Here is a 25,660-nt window from a genome sequence, read left to right on the forward strand (position 1 = left end):
AGCAAGAAGGTGTTCCTGGAAATCGGCGGCAGAAGACTTCGGTCTTCATCAAGGTAGCGCACAGCACTGCAGCTGTGCGCCATTGCTCCCCATGCACACCACACACTCCGGTCACTGATAGGTGCAGGGCGCTGGGGGGGGGCGCCCTGGGCTGCAATAAGAGTACCTTGCTGGCAAATACCACATAATATAGTCATAAAGACTATATATGTGTAAAATACCCCTGCCAGATATACATATAAAAAAGCGGGAGAAGTCTGCAGAAAAAGGGGCGGGGCTATCTCCCTCAGCACACTGGCGCCATTTTCCCTCACAGCTCCGCTGGAAGGACGCTCCCCAGGCTCTCCCCTGCAGTTTCCAGACTACATAGGGTAAAAAAGAGAGGGGGGGCAATAAAATTTATGCGCAATCTGCATAATATTAGCAGCTATAAGGGAAAAATCACTGTGGGTAGTGTGAATCCCTGTATTATATAGCGCTCTGGTGTGTGCTGGCATACTCTCTCTCTGTCTCCCCAAAGGACTTTGTGGGGTCCTGTCCTCAGTCAGAGCATTCCCTGTGTGTGTGCGGTGTGTCGGTACGGCTGTGTCGACATGTTTGATGAGGAGGCTTATGTGGAGGCGGAGCAGGTGCCGATAAATGTGATGTCACCCCCTGCGGGGTGGACACCTGAGTGGATGGAGATGTGGAAGGAATTACGTGATAGTGTCAACTCCTTACATAAAAGGAGTGACGACATGGCAGATGTGGGACAGCCGGCTTCTCAGTCCGTGCCTGCCCAGGCGTCTCAAAAGCCATCAGGGGCTCAAAAACGCCCGCTACCTCAGATGGCAGACACAGATGTCGACACGGATACTGACTCCAGTGTCGACGACGATGAGACTACTGTACATTCCAATAGGGCCATCCGTTATATGATTATGGCAATGAAAGATGTGTTGCACATTTCTGACATTTACCCAGGTACCACAAAAAAGGGTATTATGTTTGGGGAGAAAAAGCAACCGGTGGTTTTTCCCCCACCTGATGAACTAAATGAAGTGTGTGATGAAGCGTGGGCTTCCCCTGATAAGAAACTGTGACATGCAAATAGTAGGTGCAACAGAGTGCGCTAGTGGGCTAGATGGTTCCCAAATGTGAAGATATCGTAATCCTTTGTACAAAATAAAAAGGTGATATAATTCCCATAAAAGAGGAATCAAAATACTTCCCTTACTACTTCATGAAAATGCTCAAAGTTTTCCAACGGATTCCATATGCAAAGGAAACAACAAAATGGCATATAGTGTAGTAGGTATATACAAGGGTATTTAATAACAAAACTTTTCATAAAAATTTCAGCGTGTGATAAAAAACACAAAATTATACACACAAACAATGTATATAAATGGATAGGTAAAAAATACACCCAAATGAAGGGTGATGTTTAGGGTGGAGGATTACCAGATGGTAGCGAAAATCAGGCCTTAAGATGTAGTTATAGGGTGTTTGGCTCCGGAACCTCGTTCCCTTGACCGTATTCCCCTTCCGTCTGGTTCACCTTTTCCCCAATTAGATAGAGGTAGACACTCCACTCTCCAGCTGCAACGCGTTTCGGGGTATTCCCTTCCTCAGGCAGTGAGGGTGGAGTGTGAGGGACTTCCTTTTAAGCTCCCTTCCGTAATTACTTCCAGGTTAGAGGTCAAATTCATTTTTTTAAAACATTGAAACTTTCCACAATACATATTATCATATTACTTAAGAACTATTTCCATTATCATCCAATATATAATTAAACTGTTTAGAATATAGTCGTAAATTATTGAAATTATTAGATTTCATGTGTACATTGACCGGAAGTGATCATTACACAACTTCCGGTTTCGGCCTCCCAAAAATGATCCGCAAACATCTTTTAACATAATGACAAAACAAACTTCAATAGTTTCCGGGCTCCTTGATCATTCATCTATATGATGCCTGGAGTCTGTAGTGTTGTGTCCGCACCCGGCGTTGTGTCCGCACCCGGCGTCGTTTCCTCGTGGAACGCATTTTGGAACACATCACTAACTTCCTGTTAACTTGCGATGACGTATTTCCGCTTCCGTTCGGGGCCGTGAATAGCGTGTAATCTCCCCATGTTATTAAGTCTGGATTTTGCAGTCATATTCTTAACACAATTTATATAGAAACTTATACTATTAGTCCTATATACTGAATGCATGTATACATATATGGAACGCATTCTGGAACGCATAATAAATATCCAGTCACTTCCGGTGATGCGTTTCCTGTATAGTCCTGCTGCTTCCATATTATTTGTTGGCAACAAATTCTTAACACGATAATGCCTACAATTAAAACAACCAATATAGAGTCAATTAAATTGTGATGGGGTTACTGAATGAAAATTACTTTTTTTAGTATGACGGCAGCAGGGCGAACGCTAGAAAGCCTCTTGTGGTCTTGCCACTTTGCGGGCAGAATGGCTCTCTGCGCCCACCACAGGGTGTTGGTTACGCATTACTGGCTGCCGGGATCCCGGCGGTCAGCATACTGACACCGGGATCTCGGCATCAGAATGCCGGTGGGGGACAAGCGCAACAAAACCCCTTGTGGGCTCGGTGCCTCGCTGCTCTCGCCACAGGTTCTATTCACACTCTATGGGCATCATGGATACCCACAGGTGGGAACAGTCCATGTGGGTCGGCATTCCAGCTGCCGGCATTTTTTTAGCATTCGGGATTCCGTAGTTGGCATGCTGACCGCCGGAATCCCGAGTGACGGTAACATAACTACATTCCTACATAACTACATGGACACCCACAGAGGGAGTATAGCCTGTGTTGCTGGTATTCCAGCGTCGGCATTTCACCACTTGTCGGGATTCCGGCATCTGTATAGTGATCACTGGGATCCCGGCTGGCGGTATGCTAACTGCTTCCCATGTGTTTGTGGCACCATTTATCATACGCAGCAAGTTTTATCACTAGTTTGATAAATGGGCCCCCACATTATCTATGAATTGGGTATGATAGTAGTTGTATTTATCTCACCCACATCTCCTGTGTAAGCCTTGTGTGTGTTCTGCTGTTTTCTCCTGCTGGAATCCTGGCACATATACTAATGGGTGGTTGCTTTGGGTAACACCATCTGTCCTACAGCTACTTGTAGAGCAGTTGCCATATTCGATATGTTCACCATTGGAAACATTTATTAAATCTATCCCATAGATAACTGTACAGAACATGTGTTTTTGCCCACTGCAATCATACATTTGCTTTCATTATTTTAACTAGAATATAGTCTGGTTACTGATCACAGTGCCACATACTCTAAGCAGTTACTTGCTGAACTACTTTCACAAATGTCCCCCCTCTATAAATACAGTACAGCAGCATTTTTTTTCACTTCACACAACTTTTATCTGTATAGTGATCTTACTGTTTTATATATTTATCTTTTGTTTGTATAGGCGTTCCTCATGGACAACAACACCAAAGGTAAAGAAGGCACCCTGGAAGCCGCCAGGGAAGGTGCAGGCAGTGCCAATTATTAGACTGCTGCCTCTAAAACCACAAATAGAGAGGCCAACACTTCCTAAGACACCAACACCACCAACAGAAAGAAAGCCACCTTGGAGGTCAGCAGGGAAGGGACCAGTGATGCCTCCAAAGGAAAAAGGAGTGGCTGGTGCCTCCAAAGCAGAAGGACAAGAGGACACTGGTGCCGCTAAATGAAAAGAGGCCACCCTGGAAGCCAGCTGGCAAAAATATAGCACCTCTGAGGGCAATGCCAGTAACAACCAAGAGAGTGCCCACCAAGAAGAGGCTGGTGGGAGAGGCAGAAGTCCCTAGTGGAAGAGCCAGTGACCCCACAGCTGAGAATGAGGCAAGAGCTTCCACTGGAGTAGCCAGTACTCCCACCATGGATGAGGCAGTAGCCCCCACTGGAGAAAACAGTGCTGTCACGGGTAAGGCAGAAGCCCCCTGTGGAGAGACCAGAACCCCACCAGAGAAGCCGGCGCGGCCGCGGGTGAGGCAGGAGCCGCCGCGGGTGAGGCAGGAACCCCCGCGGGTGAGGCAGGAACCCCCGCGGGTGAGGCAGGAACCCCCGCCTCCGCGGGTGAGGCAGGAACCCCCGCGGCCGCGGGTGAGGCAGGAACCGCCGCGGGTGAGGCAGAAACAAATTTTTTTTAAAGTACAGAGAGAGGGATCCGAGTGGGCATTTATCACTGGTTACAACTCCCAACATAAGGCCCTGGAGAAATCAGTGAGACGAAATTGGAAGATCCTCAAAAAGGACCCTGTTTTGGGGAGATCATTACCTGATTACCCCACTTTTATCTATAAAAAGGCCCCTAATTTAAAGACCTCCCTGGTTAATAGTTACATACCCCCCAAGAAAAGAGAAGGTAGGGTTTTAACTCAGGGTTACCATCGCTGTGGTATGTGTATCTGTTGTAGAGAAGTACCAAGCGATGGGATGAAAAAACTTGAATCCGTGTGTATTAATGGAAAAAATGTCAAAATTAGGGATTTTATTACATGTAATGTCAAAAATGTTATTTATTTTATTGAGTGTAGATGTCACCTCTTTTATATAGGCCGAACCACCAGACCCCTTAAAATACGTTTAAGTGAACACTGCAGAAATATTAAGAAAAGTTTGGAGTCTCATGCCCTGTCGAACCATTTTAAAACTCACCATAAGAGCTCTACAGGAGGAATAGTTAGATTTGGAGCCATTAAGGTGGTGAAATGTGGGCCGAGATACCGGGACATAGCTACCCTTTTAGCTAAAAGTGAGATGCAGTTTATTTATGAATTTAACACTTTACACCCTATGGGTCTTAATAATGATTTTGAACTGAAGTGGTTCATGTAGGGTTTTTAATTTAGTTTGTTTTACATCAGCTATTGTATTTTAGATTGTGTGTTTTATTTTATGTATTTTTCCATTTTAGAATCATTATACAACTTTGCTAACTGCATATAACTGGGACCACCAGATGTATATGCTGGATGAATGTTTCTAATTGTAAGGGACCAAAACTGAACACTCGTAGCCTGTCTATAACGGGTTTGTTGATAGCGTAACCATGGCAGTGTATACTGGAACTTGGAGACAACAAAAGACGCGCTTCCGAGAGAGACGGGCCGTGCGGCTAGTTACTATGACAACTTGACCGAGGGCGCAGGAGGAGCTTTCGGTTACTATGGGAACCCGGCGGCGTATACACGCAATGACAGGTGAAACCTGTTAAGAAGGTGTTTGTGATTGGCTACAGAAGCATTTAAAATCCGGATGGTGTGTGTGCAGCAAATATCCAGCCTTGAGAAAGACTCCAGGAACAGGAGTTGAAACGCATTGGCGTATTCCATCTGTGGTCAGCGCCTATGGTGGTCTGCTTTTTCAAAAACCAGAGGATCTTCCAGCTCCTGCCCGGGGTGGACTTTGGAAATTAAAGACCTTGTTTGAGAACTCTTTTGGGTTCTCGGACTCTCTGGTAATTGTTCTACATATCTTCTTGTGGCTGTCACACCTGGAAAATTGTTATTATTCTGCACATTTATTGTGACCCTGTATTGTTATTGTCCATGTCCCTTGTATGTGTGTATATGTTATTAAATTACTGTACTGCACATGTGGTTTCCCTCTCCCCTCTGTTTTACATGCTATCAAATTAAGAGGAGGAAGTGAGAGGAGTGAGAACTGGACTTTCACGTCGACCTTAAGGGAGTCATCTGCTGCCAGGATTCTGCTCTGAAGGGGGCACCTCTCTTCTCATTCTGTGAAACCATTCAATTAAGTTAATTGATAGCCGCCGCTGTCCGACTTCCTCACTGTTCCCTGCACCTTACAAGTCACACCCTTTTTTATTATAGATGCACATGTTACAAGTGTCATACCCAGGATTAGAACCCACAACCTATTACACTGGAAGCAGACACCTTACTGATTAAGCTATTTGCTCCTGTATAGGAAACATGAGAATTCTAACTATATAAAGTTACTTCTCAAGTAACTTCATATAGTTAAAATTCTCATTCTTCCTATGCAGGAGCAAATAGCTCTATAAGTAAAGTGTCTGCCATCAGTGTCATGGCTTCTAATCCTGGCTATGACTGCTAAGAAATGTGTGATTTAAAATAAAATGTATATATACATTTTTATTTCAGAACACTCTCTCTCATATATATATATATATATATATATATATATATATATATACACACACACACACATATACACACACATATACATATACACACACAGTAGCGGCTCTTGCCCGCTACTGGTGCCTGCCGTGCGGTGCGCCTGACGTCATCACGTATGGCAGTTTAGAACAGCCATAGATGCTAGAGTCACAAAAAACGAGGGGGCGCTAGTAAGCTGGCTATGAGACAACTAATTGAAAATGACTGCTACTTCACAAATTGAGGTGCTGAGCCTCAAAAAAACACAAACTGGATATCAAACAAAATGAAGCGCTATCATTATCGATATAATTATTTATTTAAAAATTCAAAACGTATTAATAAACATCCTGTGACTAAAAACATGTGAACCTTCTTAGTAACATGCACAAAAATAAGAATTTACTTACCGATAATTCTATTTCTCGTAGTCCGTAGTGGATGCTGGGAACTCCGTAAGGACCATGGGGAATAGCGGCTCCGCAGGAGACTGGGCACAAAAGTAAACCTTTAGGACTACCTGGTGTGCACTGGCTCCTCCCCCTATGACCCTCCTCCAAGCCTCAGTTAGGATACTGTGCCCGGACGAGCGTACACAATAAGGAAGGATTCATGAATCCCGGGTAAGACTCATACCAGCCACACCAATAACACCGTACAACTTGTGATATGAACCCAGTTAACAGCATGATAATAGAGGAGCCTCTGAATAGATGGCTCACAACAACAATAACCCGATTTAGTTAACAATAACTATGTACAAGTATTGCAGACAATCCGCACTTGGGATGGGCGCCCAGCATCCACTACGGACTACGAGAAATAGAATTATCGGTAAGTAAATTCTTATCTTCTCTGACGTCCAAGTGGATGCTGGGAACTCCGTAAGGACCATGGGGATTATACCAAAGCTCCCAAACGGGCGGGAGAGTGCGGATGACTCTGCAGCACCGAATGAGAGAACTCCAGGTCCTCCTCAGCCAGGGTATCAAATTTGTAGAATTTAGCAAACGTGTTTGCCCCTGACCAAGTAGCTGCTCGGCAAAGTTGTAAAGCCGAGACCCCTCGGGCAGCCGCCCAAGATGAGCCCACCTTCCTTGTGGAATGGGCTTTTACAGATTTTGGCTGTGGCAGGCCTGCCACAGAATGTGCAAGCTGAATTGTACTACAAATCCAACGAGCAATAGTCTGCTTAGAAGCAGGAGCACCCAGCTTGTTGGGTGCATACAGGATAAACAGCGAGTCAGATTTTCTGACTCCAGCCGTCCTGGAAACATATATTTTCAGGGCCCTGACTACGTCCAGCAACTTGGAGTCCTCCAAGTCCCTAGTAGCCGCAGGTACCACAATAGGCTGGTTCTGGTGAAACGCTGAAACCACCTTAGGGAGAAATTGAGGACGAGTCCTCAATTCTGCCCTGTCCGTATGAAAAATCAGGTAAGGGCTTTTATAGGATAAAGCCGCCAATTCTGACACACGCCTGGCCGAAGCCAAGGCCAACAGCATTACCACTTTCCATGTGAGATATTTTAAGTCCACAGTGGTGAGTGGTTCAAACCAATGTGATTTTAGGAACCCCAAAACTACATTGAGATCCCAAGGTGCCACTGGAGGCACAAAAGGAGGCTGTATATGCAGTACCCCCTTGACAAACGTCTGAACTTCAGGAACTGAAGCCAGTTCTTTCTGGAAGAAAATCGACAGGGCCGAAATTTGAACCTTAATGGACCCCAATTTTAGGCCCATAGACACTCCTGTTTGCAGGAAATGCAGGAATCGACCCAGTTGAAATTCCTCTGTAGGGGCCTTCCTGGCCTCGCACCACGCAACATATTTACGCCAAATGCGATGATAATGCTTTGCGGTTACATCCTTTCTGGCTTTAATCAAAGTAGGGATGACTTCATCTGGAATGCCTTTTTCCTTCAGGATCCGGCGTTCAACCGCCATGCCGTCAAACGCAGCCGCGGTAAGTCTTGGAACAGACAGGGTCCTTGCTGGAGCAGGTCCCTTCTTAGAGGTAGAGGCCACGGGTCCTCTGTGAGCATCTCTTGAAGTTCCGGGTACCAAGTCCTTCTTGGCCAATCCGGAGCCACGAGTATAGTTCTTACTCCTCTCCGTCTTATAATTCTCAGTACCTTGGGTATGAGAGGCAGAGGAGGGAACACATACACCGACTGGTACACCCACGGTGTTACCAGAGCGTCCACAGCTATTGCTTGAGGGTCCCTTGACCTGGCGCAATACCTGTCCAGTTTTTTGTTGAGGCGGGACGCCATCATGTCCACCTTTGGTTTTTCCCAACGGTTCACAATCATGTGGAAGACTTCTGGGTGAAGTCCCCACTCTCCCGGGTGGAGGTCGTGCCTGCTGAGGAAGTCTGCTTCCCAGTTGTCCACTCCCGGAATGAACACTGCTGACAGTGCTATCACATGATTTTCCGCCCAGCGAAGAATCCTTGCAGCTTCTGCCATTGCCCTCCTGCTTCTTGTGCCGCCCTGTCTGTTTACGTGGGCGACTGCCGTGATGTTGTCCGACTGGATCAGCACCGGCTGACCTTGAAGCAGCGGTCTTGCTAGGCTTAGAGCATTGTAAATGGCCCTTAGCTCCAGGATATTTATGTGAAGTGATGTCTCCAGGCTTGACCACAAGCCCTGGAAATTCCTTCCCTGTGTGACTGCTCCCCAGCCTCGCAGGCTGGCATCCGTGGTCACCAGGACCCAGTCCTGAATGCCGAATCTGCGGCCCTCTAGAAGATGAGCACTCTGTAACCACCACAGGAGAGACACCCTTGTCTTTGGTGACAGGGTTATCCGCTGATGCATCTGAAGATGCGATCCGGACCATTTGTCCAGCAGGTCCCACTGGAAAGTTCTTGCGTGGAATCTGCCGAATGGGATTGCTTCGTAGGAAGCCACCATTTTTCCCAGGACCCTTGTGCATTGATGCACTGAGACTTGGCCTGGTTTTAGGAGGTTTCTGACTAGCTCGGATAACTCCCTGGCTTTCTCCTCCGGGAGAAAACACCTTTTTCTGGACTGTGTCCAGGTTCATCCCTAGGAATAGAAGACGCGTCGTCGGGATCAGCTGCGATTTTGGAATATTGAGAATCCAACCGTGCTGCCGCAACACTACCTGAGATAGTGCTACCCTGACTTCCAACTGTTCCCTGGATCTTGCCCTTATCAGGAGATCGTCCAAGTAAGGGATAACTAAAACTCCCTTCCTTCGAAGGAGTATCATCATTTCGGCCATTACTTTGGTAAAGACCCGGGGTGCCGTGGACAATCCAAACGGCAGCGTCTGAAACTGATAGTGACAGTTCTGTACCACAAACCTGAGGTACCCTTGGTGAGAAGGGTAAATTGGGACATGGAGGTAAGCATCCTTGATGTCCAGAGACACCATATAATCCCCTTCTTCCAGGTTCGCAATCACCGCTCTGAGTGACTCCATCTTGAATTTGAACCTCTGTAAGTGTTCAAGGATTTTAGATTTAAAATAGGTCTCACGAGCCGTCCGGCTTCGGTACCACAAACAGCGTGGAATAATACCCCTTTCCCTGTTGCAGGAGGGGTACCTTGATTATCACCTGCTGGGAATACAGCTTGTGAATGGCTTCCAATACCGCCTCCCTGTCGGAGGGAGACGTCGGTAAAGCAGACTTTAGGAAACGGCGAGGGGGAGACGTCTCGAATACCAATTTGTACCCCTGAGATACCACCTGAAGGATCCAGGGGTCCACTTGTGAGTGAGCCCACTGCGCGCCGAAATTCTTGAGACGGGCCCCCACCGTGCCTGAGTCCGCTTGTAAAGCCCCAGCGTCATGCTGAGGACTTGGCAGAGGCGGGAGAGGGCTTCTGTTCCTGGGAACTGGCTGTTTGCTGCAGCCTTTTTCCTCTCCCCCTGCCACGGGGCAGAAATGAGGAGCCTTTTGCTCGCTTGCCCTTATGGGGCCGAAAGGATTGCGCCTGATAATACGGCGTCTTCTTATGTTGAGAGGCTACCTGGGGTAAAAATGTGGATTTCCCAGCAGTTGCCGTGGCTACCAGGTCTGATAGACCTACCCCAAATAACTCCTCCCCTTTATAAGGCAATACTTCCATATGCCTTTTGGAATCCGCATCACCTGACCACTGCCGCGTCCATAACCCTCTTCTGGCAGAAATGGACAGCGCACTTACTCTTGATGCCAGTCGGCAGATATCCCTCTGTGCATCACGCATATATAGAAATGCATCTTTTAAATGCTCTATAGTCAGTAATATACTGTCCCTGTCTAGGGTATCAATATTGTCCGTCAGGGAATCCGACCAGGCCACCCCAGCACTGCACATCCAGGCTGAGGCGATTGCTGGTCGCAGTATAACTCCCGTGTGAGTGTATATACATTTTAGGATATTCTCCTGCTTTCTGTCAGCAGGTTCCTTGAGGGCGGCCGTCTCAGGAGAGGGTAGTGCCACCTGTTTAGACAAGCGTGTGAGCGCTTTATCCACCCTAGGGGGTGTTTCCCAACGTGCCCTATCCTCTGGCGGGAAAGGGTATGATGCCAATAACCTTTTAGGAATTATCAGTTTTTTATCGGGGGAAACCCACGCTTCATCACACACTTCATTTAATTCCTCAGATGCAGGAAAAACTACAGGCAGTTTTTTCTCACCAAACATAATACCCTTTTTAGTGGTACTTGTATTATCAGAAATATGTAAAACATTTTTCATTGCCTCAATCATGTAACGTGTGGCCCTACTGGAAGTCACATTCGTCTCTTCATCGTCGACACTGGAGTCAGTATCCGTGTCGGCATCTGTGTCTGCCATCTGAGGTAACGGGCGTTTTAGAGCCCCTGATGGCCTTTGAGACGCCTGGACAGGCACAAGCTGAGTAGCCGGCTGCCTCATGTCATCAACCGTCTTTTGTAAAGAGCTGACACTGTCACGTAAGTCCTTCCATAAGCCCATCCACTCAGGTGTCGACTCCCTAGGGGGTGACATCTCTATTACAGGCAATTGCTCCGCCTCCACATCATTTTCCTCCTCAAACATGTCGACACAATCGTACCGACACACAGCACACACACAGGGAATGCTCTGATAGAGGACAGGACCCCACTAGCCCTTTGGGGAGACAGAGGGAGAGTATGCCAGCACACACCAGAGCGCTATATATATATATATATAGGGATACCACTATAAAATGTGTTTTCCCCTTATAGCTGCTGATATTATCAAACTGCGCCAAATTAGTGCCCCCCCCCCTCTCTTTTTTACCCTTTTCTGTAGTGCAGGACTGCAGGGGAGAGTCAGGGAGACGTCCTTCCAGCGGAGCTGTGAGGGAAAATGGCGCCCGTGTGCTGAGGAGATAGGCTCCGCCCCCTTCTCGGCGGACTTTTCTCCCGCGTTTTGCTGTATTCTGGCAGGGGTTAAAATACATCCATATAGCCCTGGGGGTTATATGTGATGCATTTTCGCCAGCCAAGGTGTTTTTATTGCTGCTCAGGGCGCCCCCCCCTAGCGCCCTGCACCCTCAGTGACCGGAGTGTGAAGTGTGCCTGAGGAGCAATGGCGCACAGCTGCAGTGCTGTGCGCTACCTTGTTGAAGACTGATGTCTTCTGCCGCCGATTTTCCGGACCTCTTCTTGCTTCTGGCTCTGTAAGGGGACCGGCGCAGCGGCTCTGGGACCAGACTCCGAGGCTGGGCCTGTGTTCGGTCCCTCTGGAGCTAATGGTGTCCAGTAGCCTAAGAAGCCCAAGCTGGCTGCAAGCAGGCAGGTTCGCTTCTTCTCCCCTTAGTCCCTCGATGCAGTGAGCCTGTTGCCAGCAGGTCTCACTGAAAATAAGAAACCTAAAACTAACTTTTTCTAAGAAGCTCAGGAGAGCCCCCTAGATTGCACCCTGCTCGGTCGGGCACAAAAATCTAACTGAGGCTTGGAGGAGGGTCATAGGGGGAGGAGCCAGTGCACACCAGGTAGTCCTAAAGCTTTACTTTTGTGCCCAGTCTCCTGCGGAGCCGCTATTCCCCATGGTCCTTACGGAGTTCCCAGCATCCACTAGGACGTCAGAGAAACATTGTGACAATTTACTGTAACTCACTAGCAAAATGCTCCTAATGACAATGTATCCATTAATGTTTAGAATGACATAATGTGACACTCTACAATAAACCAATTTCTTTTGTATAAACTCCACACGTATATTCACTGGACAGAAGGGTCCATGAGATGCTACTAAGAGTGTACGTGAAAGTCCATCAATAATGGGGAAATTCGCAAAGTCCACGGTTAATAATTCCACTGATCCAATGCTCCGGTAATATTTAACACAACTTAAGAGGCTCAAGAGGGGGTAATTTATTTTGTATATTTGTTGTATGTGGCACAATAACCGTTTTAAGCAAGAACGCTATTTGGCAGTCTGTTAATTATGCTTACCCCAGCCACAGACGGTGCAATTGATCGTATAGTGATTTGTGGGCGCCGGCTACCCACTTGATGGCACTGAAGCCGAGAACGATCTAACCGGAGCTGTGGATGACTGAAAGGACTTTACTCCATAGTGTGGATAAAACCGACCGCTCCCTCTCTGTAATTGTTAAGCGGTTGTCGGAAGCAGCTTGAGTCTTGTATCTCCGTGGCGGTCAGCAATGTGCCGTGCAGAGTGCCGGGCGGCGAATTTGCCGTCAAAAACGTCCGGGCCGTACTGCTGGATGTGAGCCGTGTATATGCAAGTGGTCAGCAGGATGACGGGCAAAATGCCAGGCGGGGTGCTTGACGCGTTTCTCAGCCTCAATCCCGGGGCTGTTTCATCAGATGAGGCTGAGAAACGCGTCAATCCACAGCTCCGGTTAGATAGTTCTCGGCTTCAGTGCCATCAAGTGGGTAGCCGGCGCCCACAAATCACTATACGATCAATTGCACCGTCTGAGGCTGGGGTAAGCATAATTAACAGACTGCCAAATAGCGTTCTTGCTTAAAACTGTTATTGTGCCACATACAACAAATATACAAAACTAGGTGCTTCATCGCGCCCTACGGGCGCTCTTCACACCTACGCCCCCTTAACCCTTGCATGCCTTTCTGGGGTTCAATATTTGTATTATATGGAGTATTACCTGCATTCCTTTGTTAGTGGTTAAATATTGCACAATGAAAGGGCGTGCGATGGTGAAGGAGGCGCAGCCCCTTGCGACGGCGTGAACAGCACCTGCAGGGCACGATGTACAGAATCTAGCGGATGCGGGGGGGACTGCGGATGGGGGAGGGTGTCTGTAGATGCTGCGGGTTGAGGGGGGGTGGAAGCGGGGTGGGGCCCGGATGGGGAAGGGTCGGGAGGTGCTGCGGGTGGGGGAGGGGCAGAGGAGTGGGGGCTGCAGATGGGGGAGGGGTCCGGAGGCACTGTAGGTGGGGGAGTGGCAGGGGTGCCACGGGTGGGAGAGGGGCAGGTGCGGGGATGTTGCGGATGGGTGAAGGGTTCCGTAGGTGCTGTGGGATGGGAAGAGGCTGGGGGGGTGGGGTAGGGGGTCCGGAGGCGCCGTGGGTAGGTGAGGGGCAGGTTCTGGGTGGTGCTGCGGATGGGTAAAAGGGGGTCTGGAGGCGCTGCAGGTGGAGGGGCAGGTGCGGGGGTGCCATGGGTGGGGGAGGGGTGGGTGAGGGGGGGACCGCAGATGGAGGAGGGTGTCTGCGGGTGGAGGGGGTCTGGAGGTGCTGTGGGGGGAGACATATATGGGGGGTGGATGGTGGAGGGGGTCTGGAGGTGCTGTGGGTGGTGGAGGGGCGGAGGAGTGGGCGCCACGGGTGGTGTAGGGGATCTGGAGGCACAGCGTGTGGGGGAGGGGTGGAGTGCTGCATGTGGTGGAGGGGAAGGTGCGGAGGTGTGGTGCATTGAAGAGGGATCTGGAGGCGCTGCGGGTACTGTACCTGCCAAAAAGGTAGTTGGAGGGCATGCAGTAACAGGGCCAGGACAGGACTGACAGGGTCAGGACAGGGGTGACGGGGCCAGGACAGGGGTGACGGGGCCAGGACAGGGGTGACGGGGCCAGGACAGGGGCGACGGGGCCAGGACAGGGGCGACGGGGCCAGGACAGGGGCGACGGGGCCAGGACAGAAATGACAGGGACAGGATAGGGGTGACAGGACCAGAACAGGGGTGACAGGGCCAGTATAGGGTTGACAGGGCAAGCACAGGGGTCAGGGCAAGCACAGGGGTGACAGGGCCAGGATAGGGGTAACAGGGCCAGCATAAGGGTGAAAGGGGCAGGGTAAGGGTGACAGGGACATGACAGAACACAGGGCACGGGAGAGATTGGTATTAGGGACAAAACAGTGGTGACAGACAGATGTGTCTTACCGGAGTCACTGCTGCTGGCTGCTGCTGTTCCACTCCAACCTGTTGGGATCTGCTGCTGGTGGAGACTTGGCATGGCTGACTCTCTCAGGCTGGAGTCCTGCTTCCTCTGCCCGTCAGCATCCCCCCCCCCCCCCCCCCCTCCTCAGTCACACACCGCAGACCTCGCGCAGCTGCCAGGCACTGTGGTAAGGGGAGACTGGGAGTGACTGGTTAGCCCCCAGGAGACGCTGCGACTGGAGGGAGGAGGGGGTCATAGCATGCACACGGCGCGGACCTCGCGGCTGCTGGGCACTGTGGTAAGGGGAGACTGGGAGTGACTGGTTAGCTCCCAGGAGACGCTGCGGCTGGAGGGAGGAGGGGGTCGGAGCCTGCAAGTAGCTCAGACGTCTGCAGCGCTACCCGCTGGCTAAAGTGTGTGAAGGAGCTGGGCGCACCTCACTGCGGGCGGCAGCGCTGCAGCTAGCGGTGGGGTTGCCGGGGCTGGAGTTAACAGAGGCAGTACGGAACCTGCACAGCAGCAGGTGCCCCACAAAATTGCAGCTAAGAAGCGTGGAGTGTGCTAGACAGTGACGCTCTTCCGCGCCAGAGAGACCATGCTGAGTATGCTGATGTGGGGGGTCAAGCACACAGTGAGCCGGTGCCCGTCTGTCTGTACGGCATACCCCCTCACACACCCCCATACCTCCCAAATGTCCCGGGGGGCTGGAGTAGCTCTGTCCCAGCTCAGAAGCTCCCCCGTCCTGCCAGCAACAGCATTGTGCTACAGTCAGCACACGCTGCTGCGTGTTGGCAGGTCTGTGGTGTTGCAGGGAGGCAGCAGTCTCCCTGCTTTCTTCTGCCTGTGCGGGTGTGTAGGGGGGAGCGACCACCTCCTCTGGATTTAGTTCTAGCTGAGGGGCCAAAATTCCATATAAAAAAAGATAATCCCGGAATTTGCATAAGGGGTGTATGGCCACGCGGGCGCGATTAGGCCAGCCCCACAGCAGGCACAGCAATGAGATAGGGCTCCCCTGTCTCAAGTGCCCTGGGCCCCTGAAGGCATGCCAGCAGCTCACAGAGCGCTGGGCATGCTCCCTCACTGACAAAAACGGGGGCCCTCCCATGAAACCACGCCCCTTTTCATTGGTCACGCCCCCCTTTTCGCCGCGCTAGTGTCCCTACTTCTGTCTGAAGAAAGCTGGGAGGTATGCACCCCTGTCTGCCCGAAGAAAGCTGGGAGGTATGCACCCCTGCCTGTGCCGTGCCCATACTATCTGCTCCTAGTCTCCTATAGATTTGCCCAGATCTGTGACTCATTTGACTAACTCCGCCCAGTGTTGTGACTCCACCCAGCGTTAGCAAATGAGTCACAGATCTGGGCTATTATATAGGAGATAGATTACCCCCTGTTGAGCCTCTTAAATTGTGTTAAATATTACCGGAGCATTGGATGAGTGGAATTATTAACCGTGGACTTTGCGAATTTCCCCATTATTGATGGACTTTCACGTACACTCTTAGTAGCATCTCATGGACCCTTCTGTCCAGTGAATATATACGTGTGGAGTTTATACAAAAGAAATTGGTCTATTGCAGAGTGTCACATTATGTCATTCTAAACATTAATGGATGTCACACCTCGCGGGCAGCGGCGGCCGCGCTTGCCTCAGCGGGTGTCCTGGATGGCCTGGCGCCTCTCTCCCCCGGTGGTCTCGGGGTTCCGGCGTCGGGTCAGTGGGTCTCCCCGGCGGCTTCCCGGAGCGAGGGCGCCGCCATATTGAGTGAGGTCAGGTAGGCGGAGCGGGGCTGACGTCACCTGCCCGCTCCGCCAATCAGGCAAAGGCGGGAGGTTCAAAGCCAGACGCCGGGCAGAGATCCGGCGCCTGTGTATCATCAATTCTGCCTGTCAGAAACTGATCTCCAGAGCTCCCTCGTTCCTGCTACTTCCGTGTTTCCAAGCACATCCGTGTTTCTAAGCATCTCTGTGTTTCCAAGCATATCCGTGTCTTCAAGCATCTCAGCGTTCCCAAGCATCTCCAAGCACCTCAGAGTCTCCAAGCGCCCGAGCGCCTCCACGCACCTCAGTGCCTCCAAGTGCCCGAGCGCCTCCACGCACCTCCGAGCCTCCAAGCACCCCAGTGCCTCCGAGCGCCTCCACGCACCTCCGTGCCTCCAAGCACATCAGTGCCTCCGAGCGCCACCACGCACCTCAGTGCCTACGAGTGCCCGAGCGCCTCCACGCACCTCCGTGCCTCCAAGCACCTCAGTGCCTCCAAGCGCCCGAGCGCCTCCACGCACCTCCGTGCCTCCAAGCACATCAGTGCCTCCGAGCGCCACCACGCACCTCAGTGCCTACAAGCGCCCGAGCGCCTCCACGCACCTCCACGCACTTCCGTGCCTCCAAGCACCTCCGCGCCTTCAAGCACCTCTGTACCTCTAAGACTCCTCAGTGTCTCCAAGCACCCAGTGCACTTCAGCACAGTTTGACCCTCCAGCACCGGGTATTCTTCTCAGATTTCTCAGCCTCTTACAAGCTTTGTCTTTCAGGAGACCTTCAGCGTCCACACGTGCCACCTTATTACCGATCTAATCCTGCATGAGGAAAACTTACATTCGACCATCCCTGCTGCGGCCCAGTTGCGGTTCCTCTTCCCGATCACCGGAAGAAAACCCGAGTCCACAACACTCTCAACCCAGGTCAGTGATAGTATACACAGGCCACATGGACCCGGGGGATCGGAACCCAGAGGCGAGTGCCATCCAGGATCTGGTTTCCCGTGTTCAGAGTCAAGAGGCGGCGCAAAGCCAGGTGATGCGGTATCTCCAAGAACTATCCGGCAGGCTGGATCAAATTCAGGTTTCCCTGGCTTCAGTAGTTCCCGTTCCAGCTCCGGTGCCCGCTCCGGTAGTCGCTCCCGATAATGCTCACGCTGTGTCCGGAACCAGGTCACGCCTTCAGCTTCCCACTCCCTCTCGCTACAACGGCAATCCGAAGAATTGCCGTGGTTTTCTTAACCAGTGCGAGGTACAGTTTGAACTCATCGCACACAACTTCCCCACGGATTGGTCCAAAGTAGCATACATTATTTCCTTGCTTGAGGGCTCAGCGCTGGAATGGGTGTCTCCGTTATGGGAGCGATCTGATCCTTTGGTTTCCAGCTACACCAATTTCATCTCATCTTTCCGCAGGAGCTTTGATGAGCCTGGCAGAACGACCGCTGCCTCTTCAGATCTACTCCGAGTTCGACAAGGCTCCCGTTCAGTAGGTCAGTATGTGATTCATTTTCAGACCATAGCCTCCGAATTGCGCTGGAATAATGATGCCTTACGGGACGCTTTCTGGAACGGGCTGTCCGACCGTCTTAAAGACGAACTGATTACAAGGGATTTGCCAGATTCTTTGGAACAGTTGATCTCGCTCTGTGTGAAAGTAGATCTCCGCATGCAGGAACGAGTCGGCGAACGTACTCGGTCTGATCGATGCAGACTCCGGGCTCTTCCGTCTAAACAATCGGTTACGACAGGTCCAGACGAACCCATGCAGATTAATCGGTCTCGGCTGTCTCCAGAGGAGCGGCAGTGTCGGCGTGAGAATAGACTTTGCCTCTACTGTGGAGCCGCTGATCACTTTCTCAAGGTTTGCAAGTCTCGCCCGGGAAACGGGCAGTCCTAGCCTGTTCCGGGGAAGTCAAGCTGGGTGTAGTTTCTCAATCTTCTCCAGTAGTGGACTGTTTACTCTCAGTATCTTTGTCTACTGAAACAGAAGTCAAAACTGTTATGGCTCTATTGGATTCGGGAGCTGCGGGGAATTTTATTTCTCTCTCCTGCGCCCAGAGTTTGGGCTTGAAGTTACAGTTGGTCGAGCGACCTATTACGATCACAGCTATTAACGGTGTCCAAATTCCTAACGCCTTGATTACGAGTCAGTCTGAGTCAATTCAGCTACAAGTGGGAGCTTTGCACCGGGAACAATTGGAGTTTCTGGTTATTCAGGAGATGTCTCATGATCTCGTTTTGGGTCTTCCCTGGCTCAGGCTTCACAACCCTCATGTCGACTGGGGGTCGACACAAATAATTTCTTGGAGTCCCTTCTGTCAATTAAATTGTCTTACTCCTGTCGTTCCACTCCGTGCATCGGCCAAGTTGGACGTGGAGTCTATTCCAGAGGCTTATCGAGAATTTTTAGATGTCTTCTCAGAACAGGCGGCTGATAAATTACCTCCGCATAGGCCCTGGGACTGTCCTATTGAGCTTATTCCTGGAAAAATGCCGCCCCGAGGTCGCACTTATCCTTTGTCGGTTCCAGAGACACAAGCTATGTCAGAGTACATTAAGTCTAATTTGCAGAAGGGGTTCATCCGTACCTCCACTTCCCCAGCGGGAGTTGGCTTCTTCTTTGTAAAGAAAAAAGATGGGGGCCTGAGACCATGTATTGACTATCGTGGTTTAAATGAAGTCACCATTAAGAACAAGTATCCTCTGCCGCTCATCACAGAGCTTTTTGATAGAGTGCGTGGAGCTCGAGTATTTACTAAGCTTGACTTAAGGGGAGCATACAACCTGATACGTATCCGACAAGGGGATGAGTGGAAGACGGCTTTCAATACTAGAGATGGGCATTACGAGTACCTGGTAATGCCATTTGGCCTCAGCAACGCCCCCGCCGTCTTTCAGGGATTCGTTAATGAAGTCTTTCGGGACATGTTGTATCTGAATGTAGTAGTTTATTTGGATGACATTCTGATATTTTCGAAGAATCTTTCTGAGCACCGACTACAAGTTAAGGAAGTACTCCTTCGGTTGCGCGAGAACCATCTTTATGGCAAAATCTCCAAGTGCACCTTTGAGGTTCCTTCTATTCCATTTTTGGGCTACATTATTTCTGGAACTGAGTTGCGTATGGATCCGGAGAAACTCTCGGCCATCCGAGATTGGACTCAACCTCTTTCCTTGAAAGCAGTGCAACGGTTTCTAGGATTCGCAAATTATTATCGAAAATTTATAAGAGGTTTCTCTACTATCGTGGCACCTATTACTGCTCTGACTAAGAAAGGGGCTGACCCAAGCAATTGGCCTTCTGAAGCAGTAGCAGCGTTCAAACAGCTGAAGACAGCCTTTATGTCCGCTCCCGTACTTCAGTAGCCAGATTTCCTAAAACCATTCTTTCTGGAGGTTGATGCTTCCACGGTAGGCATAGGTGCCGTACTTTCGCAGTACGCCTCAGACGGAAGTTGCATCCATGTGGTTTCCATTCTCGCAAGTTCTCCCCTGCTGAATTAAATTACACCATTGGAGACAAAGAGCTGCTGGCAATTAAATCTGCTTTAGAAGAATGGAGATATCTTCTGGAAGGTGCTAAACACTGAATTACAATTTTTACGGATCACAAGAATTTACTGTACCTTAAGACGGCCCAATGTTTAAATCCCTGTCAGGCAAGATGGGCGCTATTCTTTGCCAGATTTTCTTTTATCATCAAGTATCGGGCTGGAACTCTTAATACCAAGGCGGATGCCCTATCCCGTTCAGTGATGGCTTCGGATGAGGAGAATACAGTAGAGAAAGCATTAATCCTTAGTCCCATCTCTATTTCTGCAGCTCCCACTGGGTTGGGCCCTCCTCCTGGAAGAATGTCGGTGCCAGTTAAATTTCGACCAAGACTGTTGCAATGGGCTCACACTTCTAAGTTTTCTGGTCATCCGGGAGTTCAGAAAATGTGGGAATTCCTGCGAAGATCGTACTGGTGGGACACTATGAAAAAGGATGTTCAAGAGTATGTCAATTCGTGTCCTCAATGTGCTCAGCACAAAACTCCACGTCTGCCGCCTGCGGGCTTGTTGCATCCTTTATCCATTCCTAAAAGGCCTTGGACTCATATCTCGATGGACTTTGTTACTGAACTACCTCTCTCTAAGGGTCATAACACCATTTGGGTGATTATTGACCGATTCTCTAAGATGGCACATTTTGTTCCGTTGACCGGATTACCATCCGCTTCCAAGCTGGCCCTGTTATTTATCCAGGAACATTTCCGCCTGCACGGGTTACCTCTAGAAATAGTCTCAGATCGAGGGGTACAGTTTACAGCAAGATTCTGGAGAGCCCTCTGTTCAGCTCTACAAATTAAACTCAAGTTTTCTTCTGCTTACCATCCAGACTAATGGGCAAACTGAACGCGTCAATCAAGATCTAGAGACCTTTCTCCATGTTTACCTTTCCCCTTCTCAAGATAACTGGGTGGAGTTGTTGCCTTGGGCCGAGTTTGCCCACAACCATCTATATCACTCTTCAACTGGTGAGTCTCCATTCTTTATTAATTACGGATTTCATCCCCAAGTCATCCTCGTTCCTGCTACTTCCGTGTTTCCAAGCACATCCGTGTTTCTAAGGGTATCCGTTCACATGGTCGACCATGTTATGGTCGACAGTCATTAGGTCGACCACTATTGGTCGACATTGACATGGTCGACATGGACACATGGTCGACACATGAAAATGGTCGACTCATGAAAGGTCGACACATGAAAAGGTCGACATGAGTTTTTTAACTTTTTTTTCTTTTGGGGAACTTTTCCATACTTTACGATCCACGTGGACTACGATTGGAACGGTAATCTGTGCCGAGCGAAGCGGCAGCGGAGCGAAGGCACCATGCCTGAAGCATGGCGAGCGAAGCGAGTCATGCGAGGGGACGCGGTGCACTAATTGGGGTTCCCAGTCACTTTACGCAAAAAACGACACCAAAAAAAGTTAAAAAAACTCATGTCGACCTTTTCATGTGTCGACCTTTCATGTGTCGACCATTTTCATGTGTCGACCATGTGTCCATGTCAATGTCGACCAATAGTGGTCGACCTAATGACTGTCGACCATAACATGGTCGACCATTCATACCGGAACCGTTTCTAAGCATCTCTGTGTTTCCAAGCATATCCGTGTCTTCAAGCATCTCAGCGTTCCCAAGCATCTCCAAGCACCTCAGTGCCTCCAAGCGCCCGAGCGCCTCCACGCACCTCAGTGCCTCCAAGCGCCCGAGCGCCTCCACGCACCTCCGAGCCTCTAAGCGCCCGAGCGCCTCCACGCACCTCCGTGCCTCCAAGCACATCAGTGCCTCCAAGCGCCCGAGCGCCACCATGCACCTCAGTGCCTATGAGCGCCCGAGCGCCTCCACGCACCTCCGTGCCTCCAAGCACCTCAGTGCCTCCAAGCGCCTCCACGCACCTCCGTGCCTCCAAGCACATCAGTGCCTCCAAGCGCCCGAGCTCCACCACGCACCTCAGTGCCTACGAGCGACCGAGCGCCTCCACGCACCTCCGTGCCTCCACGCACCTCCGTGCCACCAAGCACCTCCGTGCCTTTAAGCACCTCCGTGCCTTTAAGACTCCTCAGTGTCTCCAAGCACCCAGTGCACTTCAGCACAGTTTGACCCTCCAGCACCGGGTATTCTTCTCAGATTTCTCAGCCTCTTACAAGCTTTGTCTTTCAGGAGACCTTCAGCGTCCACACGTGCCACCTGATTACCGATCTAATCCTGCATGAGGAAAACTTACATTCGACCATCCCTGCTGCGGCCCAGTTGCGGTTCCTCTTCCCGATCACCGGAAGAAAACCCGAGTCCACAACACTCTCAACCCAGGTCAGTGATAATGGATACATGGTTATTAGGAGCATTTTGCTAGTGAGTTACAGTAAATTGTCACAATGTTTTGTGCATGTTACTAAGAAGGTTCACATGTTTTTAGTCACAGGATGTTTATTAATACGTTTTGAATTTTTAAAGAAATAATGATATCGATAATGATAGCGCTTCATTTTGTTTGATAGATGCTAGAGGTCATAATTGACCTCTAGTGTCTGTGCGCTCCTATGGGAGAGATATCATGGCGTCTCTCCCATAGATCCGAGGAGTGGCGCCGGCGGCCGGAGACGGAGGGCAGCAGCAGTCGGGAAACAGAAACAGAGCTGGTGAGTATTCTCTCTTTTTTTACTAGGGGCACAGCTACTGGTGGGCACAGTAATGGAGGCACAACTACTGGGGCAAAACTAATAGGGGCACAACTACTGAGGGTGCAGTACTGGGAGCAAAACTACTGGGGGCACAGCTGCAGGGGGCACAACAGCTACTGGGGGCACAACTCTACAGGGGGTAAAACTACAAGGAGCAAAACTGTGACCACGCCCCTTCCCTATGAAGCCACACCCCTATTTATCGCCCTGTGCGCCACAAGGTCTAGAACCGACCCTGTATATACATATATTTATCAAAATTATGGGGGGGGGGGGGGCGCCAATATTTATTTTGCCTCCGGGGTAACTGGGACTAACTTACGCCACTGCAAGACATAACATATATCACAATAAATAATTCACAGGATTGGAGTTGTTGGAGATCAGGTGTAGTTTTTAATCTCCGTTAGGTTGAAATAGAACCTTTTTCCATAAGAAACGGTGCATATTAGTGTTAGAAAACCTCAACGGATACAAGTACCATCTAGAACAATATGGAAAAAAGGTTCTATTCCATCCTAAAAGAGATTAAAAATTACACCTTATCTCCAACAACTCCAATACTGTGCATTGTTTATTGTGATATATGTTATGTCTTGGTTTTAATGTATTTCGATTTTTGAATTTCAATAAATGTATAAAAAGAATATATCATATCGTCATTTGATGGGACATATGATATAGAGATATATCAGAATCCAAATGAATTGGTGCAATATATTGATCATGTGATGAGATATATGATAATTAGATATATCTGAATCCAAATAGACTGGTGCAATATTGCTGAAATCCTGACTTATAGGATAATTGCTAAAAAGCATTTTAGATTATAGCACCCTTTTGATCGCCACATAGATAGATAGATAGATAGATAGATAGATAGATAGATAGATAGATAGATAGATAGATAGATAGATAGATAGATAGATAGATAGATATGTCCATGACATCAAATTCCATCAGGGGCTCAACCACAGACAAGACCAGCACACTTTGTTAAATGCATAAAGGTGATATATTTAAGCCATATCAGCAGCATCATAATCTGCACTTCAGGATGTAATTCAGCACATCATACTTTACATGCCACAGTAGAAAGTAGAGACATCAGCTCATCCCTACAGCTGTTTCGGTCCCAACCGTCATCAGGGGAGAGTTCATTCAGTAATGCACAAACGCTGATATTTAAACATGTCCACATAATTGACCTAATTATGATCACCTGAGCGCCATGGCGCCACTGCAAGCTGCACAGCCCATCAGACATGCGCTGAATGCCCGGGAGCCGTCAGCTGCCGACGACATCACACCGGAAGTGACATCAACTGACGCAGCTTCACCCGGAAACGACGTCAAACGACGCAGCTTTACCCAGCAACAACAGCGTTCTTCCTGGTTACCGGGCGGCATAGCAGCAGCTGCCATGGAAACCCAAAACATAAACACACCTTAGTGAAACAGACAAAACAAAATCAATTAAAACACAAAAACAATGTTTATATCCAGAGCTTATAAACGAGATGTATATATTTATTCAATAAAGTAGAGTGACTAATTATACATAGATGACATCTCGTTCTCAATAAGCATCTGGATATATCCAAGTACAAAGAACTAACAGATCGCTTCGCAGACCAAATCGACAAAAACTATCATTATTTTATATAAATGTCTGCAACGCAATCCTGTCAGCACTTAACCATAAATACACACCACACAATATAATACATTAGTGTTTATGAATGCAGATAGAGCTCAATGTGGGTCTAGGAAAGAGAACGAAAAAATAACGAAAAAATTAATGAATTATCTCTCAATAAAACAGGGTATCACGCAACCACAGCACATGCTACAGAAACGATGTAAACATAAATTCCTCATTCAGTCCCTCAGGTGCCATTGATTTCAACACATATATCCAGCGACATTCCTGTCTTAACAGCAATTGATGTCTGTCACCACCCCTGCGCAACGGGGGGAGATGATCTAGAGGCATAAAACGAAAGTCGTTCAGTGTGTGTCCCAAATTCACAAAGTGCCTGGCAAATGGAGGCGTAGTAGGTTCCATTTTCAGTGCAGCCTTCTTAATGGATGACCGATGCATAGCAATTCTTTCTTTAACCATGCGAATGGTCTTGCCCACATATATTTTCTTACATGGGCATAGAATAGCATAAGTCACAAATTTGGTCTCACAAGTTATCCGATGGCGCAACTGGAACCTATCTCCACTGACTGGATGTAGAAAGGCATTACCAGTGGGCATAAACCTGCAATTAACACAAGAGCCACAATTGAACGCACCGTTTTGTAAGCTCAGCCAGTTTGTTCCAGACTGCAGTCTGGGGCTAACATCCGAATAGGAAATGCGTTCCTTGAGATTCCTGCTCCGCCTGTAGCAGAATAGTGGCTTACTTGTGCAGAATTTGCTCATGATTGGGTCAGTGTGTATGATGTGCCAATGGTGTAGAACTGCCCTCCTTATACACCTAGAGGAAACTGAAAATGTGCTGGCGAACACAAGTCGTTCAACTTCATTCACTCTTTCTTTAGGTTCCAAAAGTTTCTCACAATCACATCCCAGGCACCATTGTACAGCTGTAAAGAAAAATGTGTGTGTGCGTACTGTCTTTTTAAAGCAGTTGGAAAAATCAGGGGTTTGTGAGGCCCCTGTTTCGTACACTGGGTACGTAGAACAATAATACAAAGGATGACCAGCGCTACTATGTTATAAAAATATTAGTGTTAATTAAAAAGATAGTGCTAGACGGTATATATTAAATGTAGCTTTTTAATTAATATATAATGTAAGATAAAAATTGGTATGCAGGTATCATATGATAAAATTACATTTTCATTGCATATCTGACTCCAGAATATATTCACCATACGGACTTAGGACCTTTCTCCGGATTCCTCCTGTAGGTACAAATATGGCTGGCGTTGCCCGATATGGTGTATTCACCAGTAGGTGAGCACACAGCAATGTCCCGATGGGAAGTGCCCTAGGGGTGTCCACAGTCTGTGCAAAGATTAATAGGAGCTTTCTGCTGGAGAGAATGTAGTGTCCATTTAGTGTCCCTCAGGTGCTGGTATGGAGTCCGCAATGAATAAAAAAGTGTATTTCTTGGCTCAACGCGTTTACCT

General features: G+C 49.0%; 1 long non-coding RNA gene across 2 annotated transcripts in view; it reads left to right on the forward strand.

Moving 5' to 3' along the window:
• Positions 1-5,624, forward strand: part of LOC134966149 (uncharacterized) — a 108,366-nt gene extending 102,742 nt beyond the window's left edge. The window contains exons 3-4 of one of the 2 annotated variants that reach the window (XR_010188591.1): positions 3,455-4,152; positions 4,946-5,624. This is a non-coding gene — a long non-coding RNA (uncharacterized LOC134966149). Of the gene's footprint in view, positions 1-3,454 lie in introns of both variants that reach the window. The other variant, XR_010188590.1, reaches the window with a different exon arrangement.
• The last annotated feature ends 20,036 nt before the right edge of the window (positions 5,625-25,660 follow it).

This window comes from Pseudophryne corroboree, chromosome 10 (genome assembly GCF_028390025.1).
Source record: "Pseudophryne corroboree isolate aPseCor3 chromosome 10, aPseCor3.hap2, whole genome shotgun sequence".
In the NCBI taxonomy this organism is placed as follows: domain Eukaryota; kingdom Metazoa; phylum Chordata; class Amphibia; order Anura; family Myobatrachidae; genus Pseudophryne; species Pseudophryne corroboree.